This window comes from Anas acuta, chromosome 4 (assembly GCF_963932015.1).
Source record: "Anas acuta chromosome 4, bAnaAcu1.1, whole genome shotgun sequence".
Lineage (NCBI taxonomy): Eukaryota > Metazoa > Chordata > Aves > Anseriformes > Anatidae > Anas > Anas acuta.
The window spans coordinates 27,407,211-27,434,488 of record NC_088982.1 but is presented as its reverse complement, the minus strand read 5'-3'; the positions used below and the strand labels follow the sequence as shown (position 1 = coordinate 27,434,488).

Sequence of the window (27,278 nt, the reverse complement as noted above, 5' to 3'; positions counted from 1 at the left end):
TAAATACTGCCCTACAGAAACAGTTGTAAGAAAGAAATCAAAAGCATGATAGAGATATGCAAGCCATTGATAAATAGGGTCAAGGTCTCACCAATTCTATTACCTTCCATTCAACTCTTCTTTGTCTGATGTTAGTTCACTTACGTTGTCTCTGTGCAAATTCTGGCTGGGATAAATATAGATGATAATGGATTAATAATAATAAATAAATAAAGACATATCATCTGTTTTATATCTCCTGGGCTAAAATCTTCTGATCTACTTAGGATAAAGCTTATTCAAATTCCAAAGCTCCCCTTCAAAAGACACATAATAATTTATTACAGCCACAGCCCTAAGAATAAGAGTCCACTGTCTCACTGGAATTTTAATTGACAATTGGGTAATGGTCCAGACTGCAGGTATCCGGGAGACAGCGTGATACGAGTGGAATTCAGCTCACTCATCTACACCAAAACCCACTGTACACTTTATTAAAGTGTGTTGGCATTTACGCCTGAAGAACTGCAGCATAAGCATGGTTGCCTCTGAGCTGGCACCTTGTTAGGGAATAAGCTAGCAATAAGGACAGAAATCATAAAAAACTAGGTACAATGAGTAATGACTGGTTTTAAATAATCATCTACATTTTTCTCTGACTATGGGGTCATTAGGGGTAAAGCGGAAAAAATGCCAGCTAGTCCTAAATACAAATGATTGACAATGTCTGAGAAAAGCTGGCTAGACATGTAGCAGTCTTGTTTACAGCTCAGCCTTCTTTGATTTAAAACCCAAATTAATTTGTAAATGAGTGGCCTAGTTTCATCTATTGCCCTTCCAAAATACAAATCGTGGCATGTGAAGATAATTTCAGCCGACTCAGAAACCCAGTTACTTCCAGTCATTCATCAAAGCACTAATATCGCTCTTTAATCAGGGTTAGAGCAAAGTTTTAAGAGCAAAGCATTAGCTTCACACACCATTAGCTACGAGTGCCTCAGGCTGTACATCAGATGCTTGATCAAATGGCACTCATGTTGTCCCATATACCAGAAAACCAAGGCTTTAAATATTACCTTTCTTTGAGAGAATCTCAGGCACATTTGACAAGGTCATGTGTATTGATATAGTCTATTTGAATTTCTACAAGGCATTTGATTTAGGAGCACATGACATGCTGTTTAAAATTATTTTACACAGAAATAACAGAGCACACATTAAAATAGCTAAAAATGCCTGATTGGTGAATCTTGTCATGTCTTGACAGAGATGTATTTGTCACTGAGCCCATTCCAGCCTGGTCCACAGGGACCAGTCCCTGAGGCAGCACTAATAGCTTATCAATCATTTAGAAATATAAAATATTTGCTCATGGTGTTCGCTGCAGGTTAACATAAAAATGGTAGGATAGCAGACTGTGGAGACAGCAATCTGAGTTTCAAGGTGAGGCGGTCACCATCCAGCCTGAACATAGGACCTGGGGACACAGATAAAAGCCTGGGAGACAGAGTTGTGATAGCAGCCTCAACATGCACATTGCTGAAGGTAACTGTCACATTGCAATGCTACAACTAAAGGCTACCATAACCCCTGGATAAATACGAAGGGAAATAAGAAAGAGAAGTAGCAAAGGGAATCTGCTCCAGTACACAGCATCAGTAAAACTGCTGCAGAGAAATTCATTCTCTCCCTGTGCTTAAGCACTGAGAAGGATGTGGGAATACAAGTAGGAGCACAAGAAGGTCACAACAATGTTTTGAACTTATCCAGCTCCTCAAAGAGATATGACATACCATATAAAAGATTTATGGTAGTCTGGGGAGAAAGACGGTACAGGTTTACTCATGCTGGAAAAGACTTATGGTTTGAGAGCTGAACTTATGTACATGAGGCTATTTATACTTTGGAACTGCCTGGGAAGGGAGCAGCGTACTCATTACCAAGTGCACAAACCAGCTTCCCAAACAGACGAAGCAAGAGGCATTTAGAGATGCCCTAAGGCATCGAGCTTTGTCCCCAGCTGCTGGTCCAAAGGACTCTGGAGTCCTGCAGCCCCAGTGAATAGAGATCAGCCAGCCCTGTGCTTGTTCCAGGTGCCCAAGGACACCTCTGGTGGCATCTCACCCTAGCTGGTTTTGACATTAGATCAGACACTGCTCCAGAGGAAATAGCTAATCTGCTTTGAGAAACCTCAGTGGGAAGAGATGAGGGCTGGAGGGCCAGTATGCTCACCCATAGCTTCTCCTCCACTAGACCACTTGTTAAGGTGGCCCAGACGTGGACCTGGGTCCTGATGTACTGGGCTCTGTATAGCTGGGAGTGTTGGACTTTTTCCCTCACTCCAAAGCCTTGAATCATAGCTGCACATGGAAAAAAGGTTATGATAAAAGACTAACAGCTGAAACCTACGACTTGTCTTCCTTATCTGCTCAGGCTGCAATTGTGTTAGATTTGGGATCAGAAGGGAATTTTCTTCAGCTTACATTGACAAGGATCAGAGATCTCATCTGCTTTCTCCCCAGGGCATGCAATTTAATCTTTTAAGGTCTGAAAAGCTTTGACCTAATGTCTTTGGACTAATGTGAAAACAACTAGGTGAAAATGTTGAAGTCCCTTATATAAAGACAGTCACAAACTGCTGAGCTAGTTTTTCTTCTTGACCTTAATCTCTATGGGATCAGAATGTTCCTGGAGTGTAGGTGAGCTGAGATAGGAGAAAAATAGGAGAGGCAAAATATGTGATTCAGATTTTAAAATTATAAAGTGAATAATGTCAGCTGTGTGCACACCCAAGATACAAAGCAAATCAATGCATAGTCCTGAATTTTCAGCAGAGAGGATGCTGGGTGTGGAATGGAGAGTTTAAGATAGCTCAGTATATCTTGGGTACTCTCCACTAAATATACTTATTTTCACATGGTCCAGTGCAATGCATCTCCACTCCCAGAAGGGGGTCCACTCAAGTAGTGAGACTACCTGCAGATGTGGAGTCAAGACTTCATAAGCACTAGTGCCAAGCTTGTAAAGTTCATATTTGACAGGCAAACTTTCCTTCGTGGTTTCAGAAATGCATAAACACAGAGGCTTGTAAGAGAAATCATCTTGCAGCATAGCCGCCTAGCATTTAAAAATAATCATTTCCATCTTTCATTTTTATATCGACCACCAACTGTTTCATTCAAAACCACTGACATCAGTAGAAATTTAATCACCACAATGCAAAGACTAGGCACTCCCTGGATTCCTCCTCTTTCTCCATAGACATTTTATTTCTTGTGTTCTGCCATTTTCTTTTGGCCCCACACCACTCTTGGCACAAAATGGAAGATCTGTTCATCATATTGCTAAAGATCGTTCATCATCTTGCTAAAGAAGCCCAGTCATGGATTAGGATCTCATTGCACCAGGCTCTGTATAAAAATGGAATGAAATTTTGATATCTAAATTAGGCTTTTGGTTGGAAGCTATTTGCAATCTTGGCTCTGAAAGGATTAGCTTCACCTAAACGACATGGAACAGTGTGAGAGAGATGTCTGTGCATTTGTCTTAATGTTACAGCACTGAGGACATTTGAGTAGCTGAAAAGGCCTATGAACGCGTGCCATAATCTGGGCATTACACTGCCTTGTAGCTCAGATGGGCCATGGGACAAACCCCACAACACACCCAAGGCCTGTGATTTTTTTTACAGCCAAATCCTGTTTGCATAGTTTCCTTCTTTTATTTTAGGATTAGGACTTCGACTCTTCAGAAAAATAAGTTTTTCTGCCTCTCCTTTTAATTCTTTCAGGTATGAATTACCTGGAATGCTTACCATAGCTCCCTGCCAGTGCTGGAATGCCCTCAGGACCCAAAAAGCTTCATTTAAATGCCCCATTGATGTCATTTGAAAATAGGGAAAGAAGGAAAGACTGCTGTTTTAGTTATAGTAACAGCAAGAACTTCTAGGAGTTCTTCACTTCAACCTCCACTTCAAAACCAGATATCTGAAACAATAGGGGTTTTTCACTGCCAGACACGTGCCATCATTCCCCAAAAAGAGGAATGTTGGTGTTGGGTCACTTGAGGAACTCTCATGGCTCTTCTTTGAGAAGTTTCAGGTGTCCATGAAAAGAGGCAGAAATACCAGAGAATGAAGGCAACAAAGACACACCAGCCCCAGACAGATGCAGTGTGTCATCATGCAAAATCAGGGAGAGCTTTAGGATTAAGGGCTAGCTATGACTGATTTGTGAATGTCAGTGTATTTCTACAGTCAGGTTTTTTATAGATGGTGCTGATTGTGAAATAGCTCCAGGCTGTTCTATAACACCCAAGAAATGCCAAGAAAAATTATACAACCCAGTACTAAGTTAGTAATGGAGACTTGCAGAAACTCAGATGATTTCCTGTTCCCATGGAAGAGGCAAAGAAGGAGGATAGAAAGGAAAAAAAACGTGCCCTGGTGAGATGGAGAACTCAGGCAGGGCCTTTGGTGAAGCTGATTTCACTGGCTAAAAGGAACAGCTTTAATACAAAGAGTTACATCACGTTTTGAGAAAAAAGGGGCAGGGCACACAGATTATTTGCTATTTTGTTTAGATCATTACTGATCCCAATGTGTTTAAATGAAAACCCATCTTCGAAAACCCCTGTTTCACAAAAACTGTAAACCATAATCAAATGTGTACTTGAAAGTTAGCACATAGGAATGACCAGGAAGAACACTGGAAAGGTCGAAGAAAAAAGATCATATTGCTGTCTTTTGGGTCCAGGAGAGATAACATAACAAAGGATAGGTTCACAACATGGGCCCCAAATACAACAGCCCAGGTGAGTTTCCATCACTGGCTGAACAGACCAGAAACTTTTCTGGGTAAAGAACTATTCCCCTATTTTTTCCAACCCATGCTCAATTTATGGGTTCTGCATCAGGGAAGGTGTCTAGATTCCACATTGTCTGTCCTCTCAACCCAAAAGGAACTGGGGCTCTGGAACTATGGGACCCTGTTATCATTTAGGTATCCATCCGAGTCAAAAAAAAAAAAAAAAAAAAAAAAAAAAAAAAAAAAAAAGAGAATGTCAAATTTGACAGTATTGAGGTTCTGGGAGCACTTTTCAGCAATTGCATGTCTATCCCACATGCCAGCCTATCATCCTATCATACCAATTGTCCTTGCCATGCTGTCTGCATGTCTGTTCATGTGTTATTGCCTTTGCCTGATAACATAAAGCCATTAAGGAATTGAAATGTTGCCCTGGTAAAGCATTATCCAAGTATTTTCTGCTTGATTTTAAACAAAAGCAGGCTGAAATGTAGCATAAAGTTGTTAGCCCATGCGCAAAATCCTTTATACTTGAAACAGAGCCATTAAGATGTGTTTGTGATGATAAAGTTGCATCTTCATCCCCAAAGCTTTTTAGTAGGATTCAGTTATTTTCCAAACAAATTCTCCAGAACAGTTCTATTTATACAATTCCCAATGTACTCAGCAGCGCTGTATCTAGGCACCACTAAGAAAAATAAATCTAGGAGAGTTAATTCATTTTTCTTAGGTAAGTGGTTACAAGGAGAATGAGTTTCTCTGACAAATATTTGGAAATTTCTGCTCTCTTGATGTTAACATACTGCAGGAAAAAGAAGCACTGAGGCAGTCTTATTGCAGAAATCAACTTAACTCACTAGGAGACAGATTATAGCTTTGGAAAAAACACACTGGCTGGGCCAGTGAAGTCAGCATAACGAAAGAGGCTTTCAACCTTGCTGAGAAAGGAGGGATTAATAGTGAATTTTGACCTGGCTTTCTGGGATGCTGATTGACACCTACAAGATACACTGGCCACTTCTGGAAAGAGACCCAGGGAAGGTGGTGGAAGAAAAGAGAAAAGGAATTGCTAAGTAAATGTCAGCTGCGGGCAGGGTCAATAGGAAGGAAAGCTCCATCACAACTTTGTAGAGCCTACCTGTGGTGCAGCCTGACCCTTCCTGCTACTGCAGCACTGCTCTTAGTAACTGGTCCAGTATGTCTGGTGACAGCATCCACCACAAGGAAGACAAACAAATTTTGGGAGGAGACACAAAGGTCTGGGTATTTACATGTCTCTGGTTCCTGAGGTGTAGATGAGGGAGGCGTTTTGGTAGGAAATCAATTACTGTGAAATCCCAGGTGGGGGAAAGGATTTTTTTTTTTTTTTTTTTTTTTTTGTGCTAAGGGGTATTTTGATGTCTGGGTGACATATCCTGGAAATTTACCAAGCAGCAGATCCCTGCCCTAAGTGAGAAGACAAATTTCGGCAAGCAATCTATAATCTGTGCTGTGAACAGTGAGAGAAAGAAACATTTTGTAAGCTGTTAATTGCACGGGATGATGTTACAGTGCTATGCCTAAAGGCAAGGCTATGATGCATTTTCCTCCAGTTCACTAACAAGCACACAGGGGTTTTCACTGTGCAGCGATACACCAGGGAGGGAATAAGGAGGGAAAAATAAGTAAGGAAAATATCTTCAACTGTGAAAGAAGCTAGTCTGGCAAAACTCATCCTGCAGTATATTTCAGGGATTTATACACAATATTAGAACAGATTGAATTCAGTGAAAATTCATCCAGGGCCAGTTTCTCTGTTCAGTAGCAGGAGATGGAATGAAATTTCCATCCGTAGACTCTACTCATGTGTTTTGCTCACCAGATGTGTAATTTAACCTGCACATTTATTCCCAGATTTATGAGAAGCATTCACTACTGTCTGAGATGAAGGAATAAAACTTTCAGTCTGTTACCTGCTTTATGTTAGAACCCTTTAATGGTAGAAATTCTTTTCTAATTTAAAATTACATTTAATTTCCACTACTTACTCTGGATCCCAGAAGACTTTTGAAAATCACAACTACAGTGAATAACGTGAAGTGGAGCATGCCTCCATGATGTGGGGCTTTGGTCAATAAACACTGCAAGTTTGTTTATTTATTTATTTAGATAGATAGATACATGATTTCTCCTTAGAAAACAGAGTGCTTCTAAAATCCACTTAGACCATTATGTAAGGATTTCCAATCAGAGATCTAAGAGATTGGTAATGTGGCTTTGCAGGGTGACTACTGTGCTGGGCGACCTCCCCAGAGCCAGCAGCAGCTCCCTTAGCTTGGGAAGGCTCTTGTCTGCTCCATGATGTCCAACAGTACTGAAAGTAGGGCTAAGCTACACAGAAATGTTTGTCACCTAACATTTTATTGCCTTTGTCTCTTGAAGTGAAGATCTGCCCATGGTTTTTGTACAGAGCTCATCACCATGGAGTATAAGCATCAACAGTCTCTGTTAGGAGCCTATTTATAAAATGGTTGTGGTTGCTTTGACTTCAGCATGAAGTCTGCCCTGGATTTTAGGCCCAAATCCCACTCCTATGGAACAAAACAAAAACATCTCTTTCAATCAGAAGACTTTTTAGACAGAAATTGGCCCTGCTCCACATTTTACAGTTCATGGGCTGTAGTAGGATGGAGTGCAATCAATTTTAACAAAGAATTTCATTTGATAGTGAAATATAGAATTCTTGTGGAAGATGGTCCAGACTGAAGGTGCTTAAACAAAAAATAAAGAACATTACATAAAAATGTAAAATAGTTTCACTGGATCGAACTGAAGGTCTATCTCACCTGCTGCATGCCCTCAAAATGTGCTCTATCATGCTGACTACTATCATATTAAATGAAAAAGATGGAAACAAGTCTTTATTAAAAACCACAAACTTAAGTAGGAAACCATGTTTAAGAGGAGTGACTTTTTTGTTTGTTTGTTTGTTTGTTTTTCATTTTTGGGGACTTCAAAAGTAAAGCCTAATATCAGAACTCCTGACCCTGCAGAGAGCAATGCCCAGCTGGTGAGCTGAGGTATTGCACAGCTCACACAAAGATTTGGGGATGAACCCCAGGACCCTGGGCCCCCGGGATGAGGCTGAGCTCCTTTCGCTGCCCCTGCCTGCCACCAGCCCATGCCAGAGTTTGGCCCCATGTTCAGCAGTGGGGCAGGCTGCCTGACAGCAGCTGTAAAAAATAAAGCATGCAGTACAGCACACTTGTCATTACGTAGATGAGCAATGTTTAGAAGTAGCAGATTTATGAGAAACCGAGCTAGGATGATCTTCTTGGGTTTCGGTGAAACTAGATGAGCCAGCTTCACTCTGCTACATGTTTGTACGACAGCACGCTGTGTCTGCTTACAAAATTAAAAAGAAATTAAAACCACAACCCAATAAAAAGTGCTCTCTTCTTCTGAAACATGTTTTTACTGAAAGTTAAGGTCCTTTTATACTGTTTTTCATATTCTATCTCCTCCTCCATCACCCCCCCCCCCACACACATGCTTCTCAAGTCCATCTGAACTACTTGCCTTTTTTCTTCAGGCATCTCTGCCCCCCAGGGGAGGAACAGAGGCTGCTAGAAGGCTCCCAGCTTGACTGATCTCCCCATTATACAGGATTGAGTCTCCCAGATTGTCCTGTTGGCATAAAAAGTCTCTGTAGCACGAAGATTATGCCAAATTTTGCAAACGTTTGCTCAGTGCAGAAATAATTCCTCTGACCAAACAAGCCTAACGATGTGAACAATCGCCTTGTTAGAAATCACACAGTAGCCATGACCCTTTCTCTTTGTCCTTCAGCACAATACATTTTCCAAACATGCATTTCCTTTCAGAGATTTGTGGAGTACAGGAGAGGACTGCAACTCAGCAGCTCCCCTGACTGTGTAAGAAATCACTTACTCAGAGTTAAGCAAGTGGCACACTTTGCTGCCTGCTGAATGCTAACCATAGCTAATTTCAGATTTTTATAGCTCTTCAACATGAGCATGATAAAATGCCATATGGCGCTCTTGTTAACCAGGCAGAGTGTCCTAAATCAGCATGATTTCCTTTCAGGCCTGCTTGGAGAGGCCTGGCTGGCAAGGCCAGGTTGCCACTTAGCCTGTGACTGGGCAGCTCACCCTGCTGGGGCTGATGCAAGCACTGCAGCGAGGGAACAAATATCAAAAAGTGGGACATGACCCAGTTCATGAAACCATCTTCTCTGTCTCTTGCTGCCCTCTGCTGTCTCAAGCCTGGGCAGTGCAGAGAGGGCTGCGAGCCCACGGGGAAAAAAAATATATATATATATATAAAAAATCTACATCTGAAATTGAGCCACACAGACAGGAGAAGCCAGACACAGGATCTGAAAACTTGACCGCCCTGAAAAACCCCAATGTTTCTCCCGTGTGGGAATTTATTCACACTTAGTTGGTGCGGGACGTCTGATGCTGGGTGTGATGTGTGAGCCACGCAGTGCATAGGCTTGATGCTGTGCAGGGGTCTGGGAAGGAAGACCACACAGGAGCCAAGGGGCCTGCAGTCTCTTGGCAGTTTGTATAAAATCCTACATCGCAATTGTAACTGTTTCAAAGGGTTTTTAGCACAGCAAATATAGATGCATCCAAGAAATATAAGTGAATCCAACAAGCTCAGCCGTATTACTTTCACCCTTAGCAATTGCAATCAAAGGCAATCTGACAACCGCATTCTTTCAGCGTGCTGAATTTCTCGGGTCAGCCACCTCTTTCCAAAAATGCGCTCTTTCTACAGCAACGAAACTTCTATCCAGACCAGAGCTGAATCTTTTAGTGTTATTTCTAAAACACTTTCCAAATGCATTTGTAGACTCAGAGTTCACAAGGGAGTACTCCTGTCCCCTTTATTTCAGGTGACACTTGTCCTCCATGCTCCATTATGAGGAATTTGATGGCTTGCACAAAGAGTTGGGGTACTCCCTAACAAAATGTGGGCTTCTTTGAAGGCTTATTTTGGTGCATGCTCTGTTAGTTGTGTTACAAAGCACCACTGAGCCAACACATTTTGGGGAACATGCAAGTAACACTGGAAGTCTTGGTGTAAATCAAGCTCTAACAAAAGATTATTTTCACCTGTGTATTGATTGTGCCAAGATTTTTCTAAATTAAATACAAACAAGCCATGTTAGATTGGGACTGTAACTCAAGCTACAATATACTTAGGAGACATTTGAGACTCTCCCCAAAAGACTGCCCACTGTACTTCCTCAACCACACATCTTTCCTCCCAGCAGCATTCTTACTAGTGGGAGGGCATTGGGAAATAAGTGACTCCTACAACAGCACCCACAGACCACCCAATACCTAAAACACTCTCAAGCACAAATGATGAATCAACAATTCTTATTTAATAATCTAGGAAATAGTCATTTTTTCCCATGTTTCTTTTTCCCCCTGAAGTTAGATCAGACACTGCAAATTGTGTGGAGTGGTTCAGGGCAAGGAAATACTTTTTTATTTACAACAGTAAAGAGAAAAAAAGAACTCTTGGCAGTGTGTTCTCAGACATCCTGCAGAAATGTGGGAATTTTACAAGGAGGAAAGAATATCTGCAAGAAAGCCATTGTTGTCCTGGGTGCCAGTGAAAAGGACTTTCAGTCCTGGACCGTCGTTTTAAAAGAACTACAGGAAATCTGATCTAGTCCTTGAGGTGTTGGAGCCTTGCTGTCAAAATCTGTCACGTTTCTTCCTGTGGAAGTCAAGTGCATCCCTGACAATGGGGGAAAGCGAGAGATTGTTAGATGAGGAGGTTTTGTCACTTGGGCTGTGAACTCAAAGAGGAAAGCTTAAAACCTGTGAAGCAGATTGGGCTGTGACAAAGTGCCTGAGGAAGGAAGACTGGGGAAGCAAAAGGAGGAACTTGGTGGGCAACAGCTGAGATTGAAGAAGCCACAAGGAGTAGGAAGAAGACTGCTCTGAGGGCACAATTGCCTCCAGAGTCTGGAAAGTTACCTCAGTTTCACACAAAAGGACAGCACAAAAAAACTAAGAAACTAAATGTTTTCTTTTCACCCTGGACTTTGACTAGCATGCAGTGCTAGTCTAGTAGATATATACCATACATGCAGCCACCTGAATAAAAGCAAATATTGAAGCACAGCTCATTGATTTGTCTGCCAGCACTGAATGAGGCAAGGCTGCCAGGAGAAAGGAAAAATTATGTCTTGTATCATAATGTATATAATACCTAAGAGGACTGAATTACTATTACATATTTAATCTGGCATTTCCTAGCTTTTGAAGGTAGAATTTTGCAGCCTGAATTATAATCCTTTCCTGTATCTCATTTAATAAGCAATAAATATACGGGAGAAGATTTGAATTGGAGCTCCTGGGATTTCAGGTCTGAAAGGAAGGGAGGTGGATGAGATTTCTCCCATAGCTTTGGTATTTCAGAGACAAATGAGTGATACAAAAACAGCAAATGTAGATGTAGAGGCAGACAGGCTTGTCCTTGGAGCTTAGGCTTTTTATTTTGTCTTCATGGTAGTTAGAACAAAGTAGCCTTGGCCTTTAAGTACTGCTACAACACAAACAAATAATAAACATTTCAAGAATAAATACTACCTTGACTCGTTACTTACTGTCAGAGTTTATTTTATGTGTGGTCTTGTTCTTTGCTCTGGGTTTCCGATTTGCTGTGGAGCTTGCTGTTGTGTTTGTTTATTCCAGACAAGAAGGACCCTATACAAAAATATGTGACTGCTGAGCATTTGCAAAAGAATATTGCAAACAGAGCAATAGTCCTGGGCAGAGTCATTCACATTCGCACATGAATCATTCAGATCACTAGCTGGCCCAGTATTCCCTGAATGAACATAAGTTGCTCTGCAGAATTTATTCTTGGCCAGCTCTTCTTGGCATATGTACCTTGACAAAATAAGAATGAGGTTAGCCAAGGTATCTATGCATGGCACTGCTAAAAGAGCAGTAAAACGTAATATAGATGATTTAGTGGGCCATTTATTTTAACATGTACGTTTTTTTAATGCAAATGGAATGGCACTTCGGCTTGCATTTCTAATACCATGCTATCCTGGGCTGCTTTATGACCAACATATCCACTCTGTCGCTTCAGGGGGTTTGGCCCAGAGATCGCTTTGGTTTTATTGTTACTATTTATACATACAAACCTGCAAAGCATAACTCATGCTGAAATCAATGAGACTATGCATGCTTGTGGATTCAAGTCTCATGTCTTTCATATCATGTTGCTAAATAAAAAAAAAATAAAAATAATTTTTAAAAAAAAAAGACAAGAAAATATTCTGGAGTGAAAAGGAATGAAGAGGTATGATGAGTTCCTATTTTTTTTCATGTTATGAAACAGATAAGAATCTCACCATTCAAGAAATAAGGCAAATCATTGAGGCAAAACATCAAGCTGTCTTGCAACATGCTGGAGCTTGTTTGGAAGAGTTGGTAAAATACAAATACTGAACACTTAAGCAGCCCCATTGTTTGCTTGTTTTTATTGAAATGACAGAAAATGGAAAAGCTGATGCATAAGCACATAATTGTATCACATAGATGGTACTGATGAAAACCTCGTCCTAGTAGCAAAATAGGAGAATTTCTTCTGTGAGGAACATAGCAACAAAATAAAAGTATTTTTCATTTTCTCCTCCCACAGCTGAGAGGAATCCATTTATTCTAAGCTAGTGGACAGATGAATGCACTTCTAGTTTTCTTGTCCCAGCACTGTTTTTTCATGTGGGATTTATGCATCTTTCACCATGCCTGGGTAAGCTGGCAGTGCAGCTCCAATCATCTCCAATCATCTGTTGCAAAACATGATGATCACTAGGAGCATCACCCTCCCTATGTGCAGTGCCTGAGCATGATATGGGACAGTGAGAATGGACCTAGGCTCCTGGCCAGTGAAATACAGTTTGGGTGATGAATGAAAGCCAAGGCCATAAGACATTTTGCCTCTTGGTGCTGTATCTTGCTTCAGGCACATCTTCCCAGGACTGCTCAGGCAGCCAGCACATGCCTGGGAATTGCAACAGGGCTGGTGTAGCTCTGCCTCCAAATGTACTGTGCTCGTGGCTTCGGGGGCCTCAGACACACAGGAGGATGGGGAGGTGCAATGTTACCTAGGTACTTCCCTTCAAATGTTATTGAGCACCAAAAAAATGGGGGGGTGAAAATACTTCCTTGAGGCGGTATTTCATTCAACATAGGCTGCAAGAGTTCTCTTTATGGGCAGATTTCCAGTATCATTCTCTGTTTTCACGTATTATTTACAACCCACCCAAGTTCTCCTTTGGGGAATGATCCTTTCCATGTTTGGTCCCAGTCCAGGGATGAACTGTGTATGATATGTAAAAATCTTTGGAAAATTCCCTTCAGCTATTTTTGAGGTACAGAAGTGTGAAACAGAACCCCCCAGTCCTTTCACCCAAATATACACTTTTTTCAGCTTAAGGAATTTTACTTTAATTCCACTCCCCTCCCCTCAATCACTCAGTGTCTGGCATATAAAAAAAAATAATAATAAAACACTAAACCAACAGTTTCTAACCAAGTCCCCCAAGGATTTCTCATAACAAAGTCAGGCTAAGAAAATATGAAGTGCTATGAAACAGACTTTATATCACTTGTCTTTAATCAAAACTGAAGATTTACACGTCATGGCAAAAAATGACAGTGAACAAAATATAGGTCTTTAGGTTTCCACCATAAAGCCTGCGAGAATCCTTTTCCAATAAAGAAACAGCATTTTTTAATTGTACTCTCCCAGCTCACTTTGAGTTTTGCTGTGATGGATAAAAAGAAAATGGTCCAGAGATGTTTTTTTTATTATTATTGTTACTCTTTTCCTTAACTAAAATTTAACTGTGAAGGAAATGGAAGGTATACCTTTTTCCCCAAGCTTTTGTTTGTTTGTTTACCAGTAATATTTAGCTTTAATCTTCAGTGGCTTTAGAGTGATAGGGAGAAGCTATTTAGATTTAAAATCCTTAAAATAAATCCCTGGCACTCCTGTGAAAGCAGATCACTGGTCCAAAATCAGCTCCTTGATCTTGCACACACCAGCTTAAGCTGGAATTCCTCTAGATTCACACCAGCGTTTCTGAGATCCGCATCTGGCCTTGGAGATTTAAGCCATTACATTGCTGGAGCTTGATGTTGATGCTGGCTGCAGTTCGGTTTAATTTAAAGTAAAAAGATACTGTTTCAACAGCTGGAGAACAAACTCCAGACAAAGCATACATGATGTTATAATTGCTCCCCGCTATACAGTGGAAATCAGCTGTAATGCTGCTCTGGAGGTGAAAATCCACTTTTCACGGAGTTTTGGCGCTGAGGCCCAGCCTTCCACTTTCTCTGTTTCAAAGCCAAGCAGGGCCAACAAAAGTGCCAACATCCTTCAGCATCACCCAGACAGGGGGTTAAGGGAAAAGCTGATCCTAGAGCCACCAGGCAGGCAGTCCAGGATAGAGAGAGCCAGGTGAGATTACAGGACTGCTGCAACAATCTCAGCTTTTTGGTGTTATTGGGAAATGCAAGCCCCCAAATATTGACTGCCTAGTTCCACCACACGGCTCCGGTAGGATGAAGTGGTTTTATCAACTGAAAAATTAATCACTGCCTAATAAGAGAGAAGCAGTGTCAATAGCCATTTGTCTTCATTTCCTTTCTGTGACTTTCATGCTCATTAGTTAGATTCTAAATCTTCCTCCCCTTTCAGATTTGTTTACAGCATCTGAGAGCCAGTAAAACACTACAGCAGACATACCAATAACATGGTTGCCAAAAGCACTCTCACACTAATAACACACACATTTTCAGTCATGTATTTGTTTTGCCAGGTCCTTAACTCTCAATTTTTGTCCAAAAAAGACAGTGGAAATGCTGAGGATGTGTCAGGTCTCACCATATGCTGAAAGACCTGGATCCTGTAAAGCGTTTTATCAAAGTAGCGACCTCATGGAGGGTGCTCTCTCTCTTCATGCATCCATTTGTTTTCAATGTCATTGTTTAAAATAAAAGGGAAAAAAAAAGAAATTGCACTGGATATGTCAGAACACATTGTGTTTCTGTGCCAGGATACTACTCCTCTTTTCTGCAAACAATTTTCTGAAAGGTATTTCTGTAGAGTTTTCTAAATAGCCATGGACAGCTGGAAATAGTAGTAATAACCTTAAACCTTCTCACTTGATCTTCAGCCACAAATACCATTGCTATCTATCAAATCTACACATGCTCATAATGTTTCCATTTATATCTAACTCAGAACCAAACAGGAATCTATTTTCTGTATGTAGCTTGGATATAGCCTGAAACTATTGGTAGAAGAGAGCTACAGAAAGTGCTGATGCTGCTCAAATCATGATATTCGGGCTGTTCTGGATCTTCAGACAGGCAGGGAAGTGCTTGTGAATCTCTGATAGCCCTGCCCCTGGTGGGGTACCTTGCACCACAGGTCAAGGAGGTGTCACTGAGTAGCCCCCAAACCAATAAATGCTGCCAGCATTGCTCAGGTCAGTCGTGGGGCTGCCGGGGTGTGGGAGATAGAGACAAAGGCAGAGCAGAAGCAAGGGTTGGTGGTGGTGAGGAAGCAATGCAAGGAGGACAAGAAGCATCTACACTAGGCAGGGAAGGAGGATGTAGCAATACTGCCAAGGTGGGGAAAGCAAGAGGAAAAACAAGTGAAAGCAATAACATGAAAGTCGGGCTGCAAAAGCTGTTGGGAACTACCTCATTAGTCTGATCTTCTGCATGGCCAGAAAATCTGCAGGCCAACATCTCTGCCTGTCACTCCTGTGCCTATCTCAATTCACTGCTACTCATTTCCACTGTTTCAAAAAACATTCATTCTTGACTTCTAGATACCCAGTAATAAGGATTCATTGTATAAATTTCACTGTGAAAAGGATGCACCATGTTTCCAGCATAATTTTGTCTGGGTTTGGATTCCAGAGCTGAATTTTACTTGTGCTGTTATAAATCTTGAGTCATCTATTCTCAGAAAAAATAATTTCCTTACATAAGTATTTTTAAAACCAAGATAGAAATCTGTTAGCTTTTTCTTCAGTCTCTCACTGTAAGAAATTATTCCAGATTGGATCATTCCTGCAGTTTTCTTCCAAAATTCTTCTGATTTGCCAATATTCTTTTCAAAAAGCAGAGATTCCAGAAGTCAAATTTGCTAAACCAGAAAAAGAATAAAACCAATTGTGTACTAAAAATACTGATTTTGGTCTAAAAACCCAATACCCAACGAAGTCCTAGGTGCTCAAGTTGTGGAAGGATACTGGGATAAAGACCTACTTCTGACTGTCTCTATATTTACACATCAGAAATTGTCTCTTGGTGGGACCTTATTCAAAAGAGATATTTTGAAACCTTCATTGTAACTATGTTTTGTTTTGTTCTTTCCAATTGAAGATGAGATTCTTATACAAGCAAATGAATGCCAAGATTGCTTTGGTCTCAAAGGAGAGACCTAATCCTGCTGAAACTTTACTCCTTGGCACAATATCTATTTAAACTTAAATGGAAAGAAAGAATCAGCTAAATCTTCTCGGATAGAAGTCTTGGATGCTAGGCTAGTCCAAAGAAAAGGATGATTATTAACAGACTGACTTTCCTATTTTGAGGAGCTGAAGAAGCCTTAATTTTGGTGATTGCCACATACTATTTGTGCATGGAATATAGACTTTCTTTTCACATTTATTGATTTATTGTAGTCCTGCAACAGAATAATTTTTGCATATCTTGTCTTTGAAAGGATCTCACGTTTTTCTAATTTTTTATTATAGAAAACTTTAACAACTTTAGGTTTCAGCAAAGGACTGCGGTGACCTTTAGACAAATCTCCCCTTTGCTCTCTACTTGACTTCAAACCATTGATACAGCGAGCTGACCATTTCCTAGGAGCTCACAAGTGACAAAACTGGCACCATAGCAATGAGCTCGGTACCCTGCCTTCCTAAAGCAGCCCGATGCCTTCTGACATCTGCAAGCAACCCCTGAGCAACTGCTCAGAAGGCCTAAGCCCAGCGAGAGGTGTACGACCCCTTCACCTCCAGACATCTGTAACATCTCTGCGAGGGTGACGCAATGCTTGGCTGGGACCTGAATGCAGGGCTGAAGGACAGCTGAAGCTGCGGTGCTGGGAGGAAACAGCTTTGAAAGCAAGCCAAAGCAAAACAGCCTCCACTGTCTGAAGGTGCACACGTGTAGCTTGTGTTAGAAGTGCTCCTGCTCTCCAAAGGCTAATCTTTCCCACTGCAGGACCTCTCCGCTTCCTTAGAGATGCAGAACGCTATGATGGCCAAAAGCCTGAATTTATTGTATTCACCACTGTCATTGCCCACCAGTGCTGGAGAAACTGCCTTAAGTCTACCGAGCATCCTGTCCCCTTGCCTCAGCTTCAACTGTCTGGGAACATGATGCTACCAGTATAATCCCTGGGTGTGTGAAGCACTGGAAATGCCATACCTGTTAGTTCCCACAGGAAGACTCTGACAACCCAGCCTGTTCTTCAGGGATAACTGAAACCTACAAAATGAGTTTGTAGAGAAGACAACGCTTTCTGCAGGGCTAGCTGGGTACTGGGGATTTCTTAGAGGCCAGTCCTGTTTCAGACGAGTCACTCTACTTCATCTTTTATTCCCCTCACGAACATATGCTCATATCTGTATTTTGGAAGATAACAAAACAGTGCCAGTCTACTCCATGCTCACTCCAGTGAGGAACTGAGCAAAAATTGCCTATATACAACAGTCACACTACTTAATTCAAAACTGGAATGAATACAGATAGTAGTGACTAAAATGCTACTTAAATAAAAAAGGAACAGAGCAATAAACTATTGAATATGTTTTCGATACTGACTAGGACTGACATTTGGACTGAAAATTGGCTGGAATGGCATGCTTGAAGAGTAAGTGATCAATGGCATGATGTCTGGCTGGCACCCAGAATAAGCAGAGTCCTCCCAAAGTCAACACTGGGGTTGATGTTGTTCAGTAGCTTCTTCAGCAACCTGGATAAGACTGAATCCACCCGCAGCAAACTTCTAGACAATACTAAATTTACCATTTCGAACATCACAGTTTTAATCCAGAAGGATATTGAGAAACTTGGGGATTAGGAAATGCCATAAAGTTTAAGAGAAATATCTGCACCTGAGCCAAGGAAACCCTTCACCTCAGCACAGTCTGTGAACTATGGGCTTGAGGAACAGCCTTTCTGGAAACAAACTGGGCATTGTAGTGGGCACCACTGTAGCCATATGCACCAACAGTGTAAAGTAGACCTCTTACTGGGCCGCATGAGGAAGAATACAGCAAAAAGATACATTTTTATTTCTCCCTCTATTCAGCACTGATCAGGCTGCGGTTGGTTTGCTGTATCCAGTCTGGCAACTACTAGTTTAAAAGAGACAAGCAAAAAATGAAGAGGAAACAGCAGAAGGCTGACAATTCATACTTAGGAAACTAAATACAACTTTGCAATGAATGAGGAAGAAGTACAGTAATGCTCAAATGCACGAAGCACATTTCTTCAAACTTTGTAAGTCCAACAGTTCTGAGGAAGAACATCAAGTTTATGGCTAGATGAAGCACAGAGACTGCAACCAGAAGATGAAAGGACTTTTGTTCTCTGGTACAGCCACAAGTGCTCTGCTTTCAGTGTTTCTCAATGCTGTGGAGAAACAGTCCAGTTTCTCATCAACAGTTTTATTAGCTCTTGGGGTAAACTTTCTCCAAATGAGGGTGAACACAGCCCTTATAGCTCTCAGTTGCAAGAATCAGTTACATTCATTATTCAGCCAGGTAGCTGATACAAACACAGTTTTCCTTCCAACCACCAGCACACACCACTGTCCAAAAGAAAGGCACCTGCGAGACACATGGGTGGAAGGGTGTCACTGGCCATTGTTTTGTGACCAGTTGGGTGTCTAAAAGAGACACAAAAAGATCAAAGGAAGAGACAGATGGTGGCAGGGAAAAAGCCAACAGCACAGACACAACAAGGGCCAGGAATGTGCCTCCGAGAAAAGCTAAGAGAAAAGGGAAAAAGAGCTTTTATGCTGTTTAATGGAAAATAGACTTGAGCTGTAAACAGAGGCTATGCCTCTTCTGTGATTCTTGCTGTGTTAAGAGGAGGAAGGCTTTGTGCTGTCTTTGCTATTAAATCAATTAAATAGGATTGCATCAGAGAAACCTAATTTCAGAAAACATTGATTTTTCTTCCTTGCTGGAACAATCTTTATGACCACAATTTTTATTTAGATATTCATCCATCTTATATAAATTTATAACCAGTCATCTAGGAAAGAGATAGCATTGTTCTGTTTAACCCTAAAACAGTGCACGCAGCACTCAGCAGTCAGTGAGCTGTGTTTCTAACATGCCTACTGGTGTGACACTGGAAGAGCTGCAGTGCGGGAAGGTTTCAGACAAGCTAGTGATACCGCCAAGTAATGGTGCATGAACCAGCAACGCAGAGTGGAGTGCTGGTGGGTATGGCATTGGATACTTCTTTCCCATATTGTTCTTGTTTTGTTTTTGTCAGAGGGAGTCCTGAGGAAATGCTGGCACCTTCAGACATGCAAAAGTGCCAAGCCCTCTTTCTTGTATAAGCCCTCTTATACTGACCATCTGTCTTTTTGCATTGAAAAAGTGAAAAAAAAGTACTGTTTTACGCTAAAAGTGAAAAAAATGCTCTCTTCCTATCTGGGACACTGAATAAACTGGGGACATTGTCTATTTCCACCTTTACACACTTTCTGCTCTACTGAATGTCCATGCACCAGGCTATTGAGATGAGAACTGAGAGGAATTTATAGTTGGTGAGACATACACATACAAGGGTGCAACATGCACACTCTGCACAGGAAGGGTGCTGCCCTAATGAGTTGAGCAGGTTGCTCAGGACTTTCCACAGGACTCACTTTTGCCTTATTTCCTACAAGCTGTTCAGACCCTGCTCTGAAGACAGTATCCTTCATATCCATATGGGGCTTTCAGTGAACGCACAACTCCCTCACAGCTGAGACCTTCACTGTTACCTTCCTGTACAGCATCACTCCGAAGTGATGGGGCTGGCTTGGCAGTATCCCTTCAGACAGGAAGCTGCTGCGTCCCAGGAAGATTAAGGCCAAACACAACCACGTTGAACACAATTTTAAATTCCCCAAATCAGATTTTTGGAATAGTGTTTTGTGTTCTGAGCACCGCTCCCACTGACTTCAAGATGCAGCTGTGAAAGTTCAGCACGCCTACAAGTCCTGCACCAAGAATAAAACTAATGTAAAACTATTGACAGCTTCTGAAAAGATTGGCTCGAGTGACTCAGCTATCATCGCATGGGAGCTATGTGACAGAAAAAGGGACAGTATCCAATTCTCCAGGGTAGAACACTGCTCCCTTGCCATATGCTCTTTTCCCAAATTCTGGCTTATCCTCTACACTGCCTAACGTTTCTGGGGCCAAGGAAGTGGGAAGGGGTCCTATAATATCTATAACTCTACAGCCACAATCAGTTCCCAGAACTTTCCATACCGCTCACAGAATAATCCCTACAACCCTGCCATGAAAGACAATCTGTGTACACACAAGAAGTACTGAGCCTTGCAGTTTTAATAATATTTTCTTCAGTTGGCAAGTATTTTGCTTGTTTTTCAGAAAAATTTAACTAATTCCCTTGTGTGGCATGGTTCTGCTATTCACAATGGCCACCAGGAGGTAAAAGGGTCTTGAAATCCCCTTTACAGGTCTTCTCTGTTTGGCTAATAGCATAACAGAAAATAATGATGGATATCAGAGACCACCACCAGGATCTGGGACAAGCACCTTGACCTCCTGGCTCATTTCTCCACCAGTATCCTCTCAAATCTCCCAGCCTTGTTGGGTCCTTATCCTCATCTTTGCCCTAAACCAAGCCCTTTTCTCCTCCTACAGATGCACCACCCTTGGCAGATCTACCACTACTCACCCAGTCATAGTTTCTCTCTTCAAGTTCCAGCTGTGGGCTTTGATTTGAAACTCTTCACTTCCCTCTGGAGGGATCTGGGGGTCGTGGTAGACAACAAGTTGAATATGAGCCGGCAGTGTGCCCTGGCAGCCAGGAGGGCCAACCGTGTCCTGGGGTGCATCAAGCACGGCATCGCTAGTAGGTCAAGGGAGGTGATTGTCCCGCTCTACTCTGCGCTGGTGCGGCCTCACCTCGAGTACTGTGTGCAGTTCTGGGCACCACAGTATAAAAAGGACATGAAACTGTTGGAGTGTGTCCAGAGGAGGGCTACGAAGATGGTGAAAGGCCTGGAGGGGAAGACGTACGAGGAACGGCTGAGGGCACTGGGCCTGTTCAGCCTGGAGAAGAGGAGGCTGAGGGGAGACCTCATCGCAGTCTACAACTTCCTCGTAAGGGGGTGTCGAGAGGCAGGAGACCTTTTCTCCATTAACACCAGTGACAGGACCCGCGGGAACGGAGTTAAGCTGAGGTCTGAACTTGGGTAGACCTGTGCGGTGTCAAGAGTTGGACTTGATGATCCTTAAGGGTCCCTTCCAACTCAGGATATTCTATGATTCTATGATTCTTTTCTGGACCAGACTCATCCAGCATACATGTGTGCACAGCCTGCACAGCAAGAGGAATTGAGAGGAGCTCAAGCATTCCCCTAGGAAGTCGCAGCCCCACTATCTAGCCATTCAGATTGTAATTTGGCTCTGTCATTTTCATAGCAAAAGCAAGAAGTGCCTTTTGGTAGAAAAGACACCCTTATTTCCTTATTTTAAAGGTCCCATTTCAAAACAGGGGGCCACTAGGACTGCTTTTAAAAGTCTTTAGAAAGTCTTTAAGTCAACAAAAGAATATTTTCCTCCTTGCTTCATTCTTAGCACTATGTAACAACTTTACAGAGAATTTCCAGGAGGAAAAGAAATCAGTCCAAAGCAGACCCTTAACACTGAAATGGTAAATGTTCCACAAAATTATAAGTGACTGAAAAACAGGCAATATGTCGGGATACAAGAATAGGTCTATCTGCACTATGAGTAAAAGTTGGCTGTATAAAACCTTGCATTGTGTTTCCAACTGCTTAAACATTCAGTGTGGATGATAGCTATGCTAATATGAGGCATTAAAAAAAAAAAAAAAAAAAAAAAAAAAAAAGAAAACACGAGATAAAGTATTAAAGAATGTATTAAAGTTCTCACCCAAGGGTATTCACAATTTGGCCTTAACACTGGAGTATTTGTTGCCTATAAATATCATGTGCTGCTTTACCTCCTGTCCCACAGTCCTGAAACATGAGCTGTAACTTGCAAAAGAAAAAGGCACCTCTACAAAGTAACCCCCTCTACTTCAGACAGTTGCTTCCAGACCGAAAAACACCCAATAATCTCACTTCCTTGAGCTGCAGAGAGGGAGAGGAAGGAACTGCAGTGACAGCCATTTCAACCACCTCATCAAAGACTGCTAATCGATCCCCAGCATTTGCAGGGGTTTCTTCTGGCGCTGGTCCTACAAGAAAGGAGGTGAGGAAGGAAAGCAGCCAGTTTCTACACGTTGCAGTCCATGTGGGTTAATGCACTTCTGAGAAGGGAGACGCTTGGGAGGACACCCTGCAAGTGGGATACAGTGTACAGTCAGTCTTTGTCTTGGAGCGTTCTGTAAAATGTTGCTGATTTTAGACAAAGTGGAAGGCAGCCTGGCTGTTTGCCTACTAGTAGGCTTTCGTTTGTCACCTGTGATGGACACTTGAGGTTGCACACTGCATGGCCGCATGTCTTTCCATAGACACCATTCCCCCAACTTCAATTCCAGCCCCGTGTTTTCCTTTTACTCTCCTTTCTTTTCTTTCAGGCTGAGGAGAAGCTCTGTAAGAGGTGTTTGTTTTGGGAAAAGAAGAAAGAAAACTGCTCTGGAGTTGTTAAAAAGTCACAGGTTTCAACAAAGAGCCACTTAAAAGAAAGCTAAAGAGATTTTTTTTCCTTTTTTTTTTTTTTTTTTTTTTTTCTTTTTTCTTTTCCAGAAAACAAAGTAGATGGAAACAGCTGGAAACTGCAACTTGGAAAATCAAGAAAGTAAGATGAATCAAACTTTTTGTTTTTCCTCTCCTACCCTAACCTGCAGGGGACAGGGGTGGGGGGTAACCTCTTCAGGCTCTTTTCAAAACAGATGGTGGATTCCCAGAAGGTTCAGGTTTGGAGTTTTCTTTTCAAGCAAAAATATCAACTGTGCTTTTGCACAGAGCTGTGGGATCCTCAGCTCAGCTGCAGCTTGCCACACATAAGTAAACATATCAGATTCCACTACCAGCCTCTGATTTGCAAAAAAATGATATTAGTAAACCTCAATCATTAAGGCTGATAGTGTTGCTTTCAGCTCCCTGCCACAACAAAGTTTTCTTACTTCAGCATTTTGCAATTAGCTCCTGTTACTCCACTCACCAGTGCTACAATTCATTGACGCGAAAACACAGTTGTGAAAGTTGGCTTCTGAAAGCTCTTACCCCAGGTGATAGGATCTCATTCTGCATCATTACCTTACATCTTTTTAGTTGGGTGCACATCCTGAGACATTTCAAAGCTCAGGAAGATAAAAAAATATATTGAAGTGTCTCAGATAACACACCCAAAATGTAGGATTTATTATTTTTGTTGTTATTTTGGATTAAACACAGGTGCACCACAGTTAAAAGGTGGCGTGGAATAAAGATGTCTTGGTTGCTCTCTCAGCACATTGCACTGCTATAAGAGCATCTAAAACATCACTCAGCCCCTCAAAAATGGCAACATAAAAGTCCATAAAAGCGAGTAGAACCAGAAGATCTCAGTTCTATTCCTAGCAATGGTATTGACCTCTGAGAGCCTGGCCAAGTGACTTAATCCCTCCACATCCCCACTTCCCACAGCTATGAAGGGGAAATACTAACCCTTCTGTAGGACACTTCAAGGTTCCTGCCCAAAAGCTTTAGGTTTGCCATGAACACAAAGCACGGGCCTAAAGTCAGAAGGAAAACAATGGGAGATCTTTCTCTCAATTAAAATATTTCAAATATTCAGCTCCTATTGCAGAAAGTTACAACCATATTAAATTATATATATATATTTATAAATATTATATAACCATATTAAGTCAGACCCTCTGCATTATTATTGTTTATATGGCATAGGCACTTCTTTTAGTCACTTAGCTTATGACACTTTATTTTCATTAATTTCTAATGCTACTGTGAATGCCCCAAATGAAGATGTTTCAAGATGTCTAACATATTCTGTGATGAGTAGATCTTTATTGGGCTTTCCTCTTAATATCTACATCAGCTCTACCTCTAGTTCAGTAACCTTGTTATTGAACTCTCATTTTGAAAATTGGCACATCAATTATGTGTCATCCCACCACTACATGTCATTAGTAAGACCAGGCATATGTTCAGGGTAAGAAGCAGCTATGAAGGTTGATTTTAAAATAGAATAAAAATACGGTTACCATCATATAGATTGTGTGTCCAGATACAATATTTCATAGTCGTTGTAGCCAATCTCACTTTTATAGGTTCTTCTCTTTGTTATCTCTCCCAGGAAGCACCTGAAGCTAAATAAATAAATAAATAGTGCTGTTTAGACTTTTATGGTACAAGACTATGGTTTAAATTATATTTAAAATTTTATTTAAAGTTCTCTTTTAAACCCCACATATGTATATAAGCTCTTCAAACTGCAAAAAGTCCACAAGAGATGTAGAAATTCCCAGGAAGTCAGTGACTGAGATAGCAACCACAAAGACAAAACACATTTGAATGCTGAGTATATATGAGAGAGCAAAGGCATCACCTGTAGCCACAATCTGCAATGGGGAAGAGATAAAATCAATACAAGCTGAGGAACCATTCCTTATGTTTTTCCATTATCCCCTAAACAAGCATTGCTTTTCTGTTCTGCTGCCAAGGATGTCTTCTAGTTTAACTCTAAAGATTGAATCCCCATGCATGTCTATATCTAAAAGTCTGCGATTGTTATTTGGGCCCTTGGGTCTTAAAATATTTTACTTACAGCCGACAGCCAGGCAAATTTCATCTTTGTTTCGTTCAAACATATATTCTGGCTCACTGTTTTTTCCCCTTGCTTACAGAGCTCAGCTGGCTTCAGCTCTGGAGCTGGCTGGACATTTTTGCTGATTAGCTGCCAAATATTGACAATTATGTGCCAATTTCATTTTTCATATGAAAGAGTATTTTAAGAATAAACTTCTCGTTCATGTTGTTATTACATGCACAGGGAGGAGTGAAGGAAATGGCAAAACATTGTCTCTCACTTTAGTGTATTCAAAATCTCTTTTGGACCTGCAGCAGATTGTGGGAGCTGCTCTTTGCCATCTTCTTGTTGTAGGATCAAGTGGGTGTGAGATATCGCTGAATCAAAGAGCTTTGGGCCTGAAGCCAATTCCTTTGGGACCCACGGCCCTTGCCAAACTTCTGCCTGTGACCAGGACACTGGCAGAGCTGGACACACTCTGTTTGGGCCTGGAAGCCCCCTTTGATGGCAACCATTGCTCCACTTCTCTGCAAGCTCACAGACCTTATCATCTTTCCCCTGCTGAGGACCTGGCTGAGTCATTCTCCTCTCTAAGGAAAAAACAAGCATTGTGGTTTACAACTTTGGGTTTCAGGGCTGCAGAGGACCCCTGCTGCCCCTGTCCCAGTGAGGGAGCTCCCACCAGAAGAGCAGCCAGCACGAACAGACGGCTGCTGAGCTGGCCCTATGTGCACTTGCAAACAAGCAGCAGACACAGATCATGAACTCCCTAAAGTGTTCCTCTACCTTCAGGCTCACTTATTTCACACAAGCACAAGTCAACATAGAATAACCAGAGCATGGGGACACAGCAGAGGTTTAGATCCATCTCCCTCTACCCCAACACGCTAGCCAGAGCAAGATGCACACTCACATTTCATTGTGTGACAGGGACCATGCAGCTCTTCCCCAGCCACATCAGGACTCCCGGTGCACTGAGGGTGCTCCCAGTCTTTATGAGCCTCACTGAATTATTTCTGCCACTCTTGGGACCTCCAGAGTGCTTTAAGCTGTGCAATGGTAGAGCAGAGACTTGCATTATTCTCCTGCATTTAATTTTTATGTGAAATTTTGGTCTGGAGCCAATCGTATCATTGGAGGCAGCTCAAGATTTCACATAAAAATTAAATTAGAATATTATTAGAGTACTATACAAACTAGGCACACTTGGTCAGTGGTGTTTTTCCACTTTCCTTGAAACAAAAGAAGAAAACACCACACTCTCACATCAGATGCAGAAGAAAGTCACTACTTTTAGCAGTGCAAAGCAAAAGGTTGCTTCCAACAGCAGCAGGGTATTTCATTTCCTTGTGTGGCTCAGAAAGGTTGTTTCCCTGACTGCCTAACCAGTTATGCTGAGCACAACAGTATTTGTGATGTTCCTCAGAAAGCGCACCAGTGTTGCTCTCCACCTTGTCAATACAAAATCCCTTCTGTGACAGTGCTTCCATGGGACTGACAGGTTCATCTTTAATCACTAAGCCAGAGCTAATGAGGTAGCAGCCTGGGGCGAAGCTGAAAGGTTGATGTGTGATTTGTCTACTGACTGGACTCTGATCGCTTACAAGTAGGCTGGATTTTACTCTAATTTAAGTCTGTTCACCTGTCTTTGAGCAGGGAAGTTAAACCTTTTCTCACCCAGTGCCAGTCTTGGAATAGCACAGATGTCCAAAAAATAAACTGGGAAGGTGGTTTCTGACTCATTAGAAACTTGCATTCTTTGGTAAATCAAATTCGAGGAAATCTCATTGTGTTGCCATATGTTTATTTCTCCGAAGTCATTACTAAGTGCATTTGTTTGGGAGGAAGTTCCCTTTCAGAAGACACACAAGGGAGTCAGTCCTTGAGGGAGAGCTATAAACAAGTCAAAGGTTTTCAATTATTTTCTGCAAACAAAAAATACACCAGACAGGAACATATTTCCCTAAGGAAAGGTATAGGCTTATAAACCTAAAGAGAAAATGCAAATACATGGGGAAATAAAATGAAAGATTCCCATTACAGCCTGACTGAAAATTCAGTGAGCTCAATGAAAATATACTCATCAAATTGAATAGGCTTTGATATAAGCTTGTATGTTTTTTTCTAGATATGGATGTAAACCTGTATAATTGAACATTTTTTTTCCATCATTTCAGGACAGGACTTATGGCTGAACTTGAGGAGATACAGCCTGAGGAAAGATGGGTGTATTCTCATTTTCAGTGAGAAACTTCAGGAGGGATTTGGGCACAGAAAATTACATCAATGTGAATGCCAGGTCAAAATGCAATGTGAACAGAAACAGTTAAAATTGTCTGCAGGACTATCCTTCAAAAAACTTCAGAATAATAAGTTAACATTCAGAGAATGAAATGTCTGATGATGACAGAGACTTTGAGATGACAGGCATCCTGATGAAT

At 41.5% G+C, this 27,278-nt stretch overlaps 1 long non-coding RNA gene across 3 annotated transcripts in view; it reads right to left on the bottom strand.

Moving 5' to 3' along the window:
• LOC137855779 (uncharacterized) overlaps positions 1–27,278 on the bottom strand; it is an 85,811-nt gene that overhangs the window by 14,710 nt on the left and 43,823 nt on the right. For 2 of the 3 annotated variants that reach the window (XR_011095933.1, XR_011095934.1), the window contains exons 3-4: positions 24,293–24,391; positions 104–166 (exon numbers count right to left, since the gene is read on the bottom strand). This is a non-coding gene — a long non-coding RNA (uncharacterized lncRNA). The remainder of the gene's footprint in view (positions 1–103; positions 167–24,292; positions 24,392–27,278) is intronic. The other variant, XR_011095932.1, reaches the window with a different exon arrangement.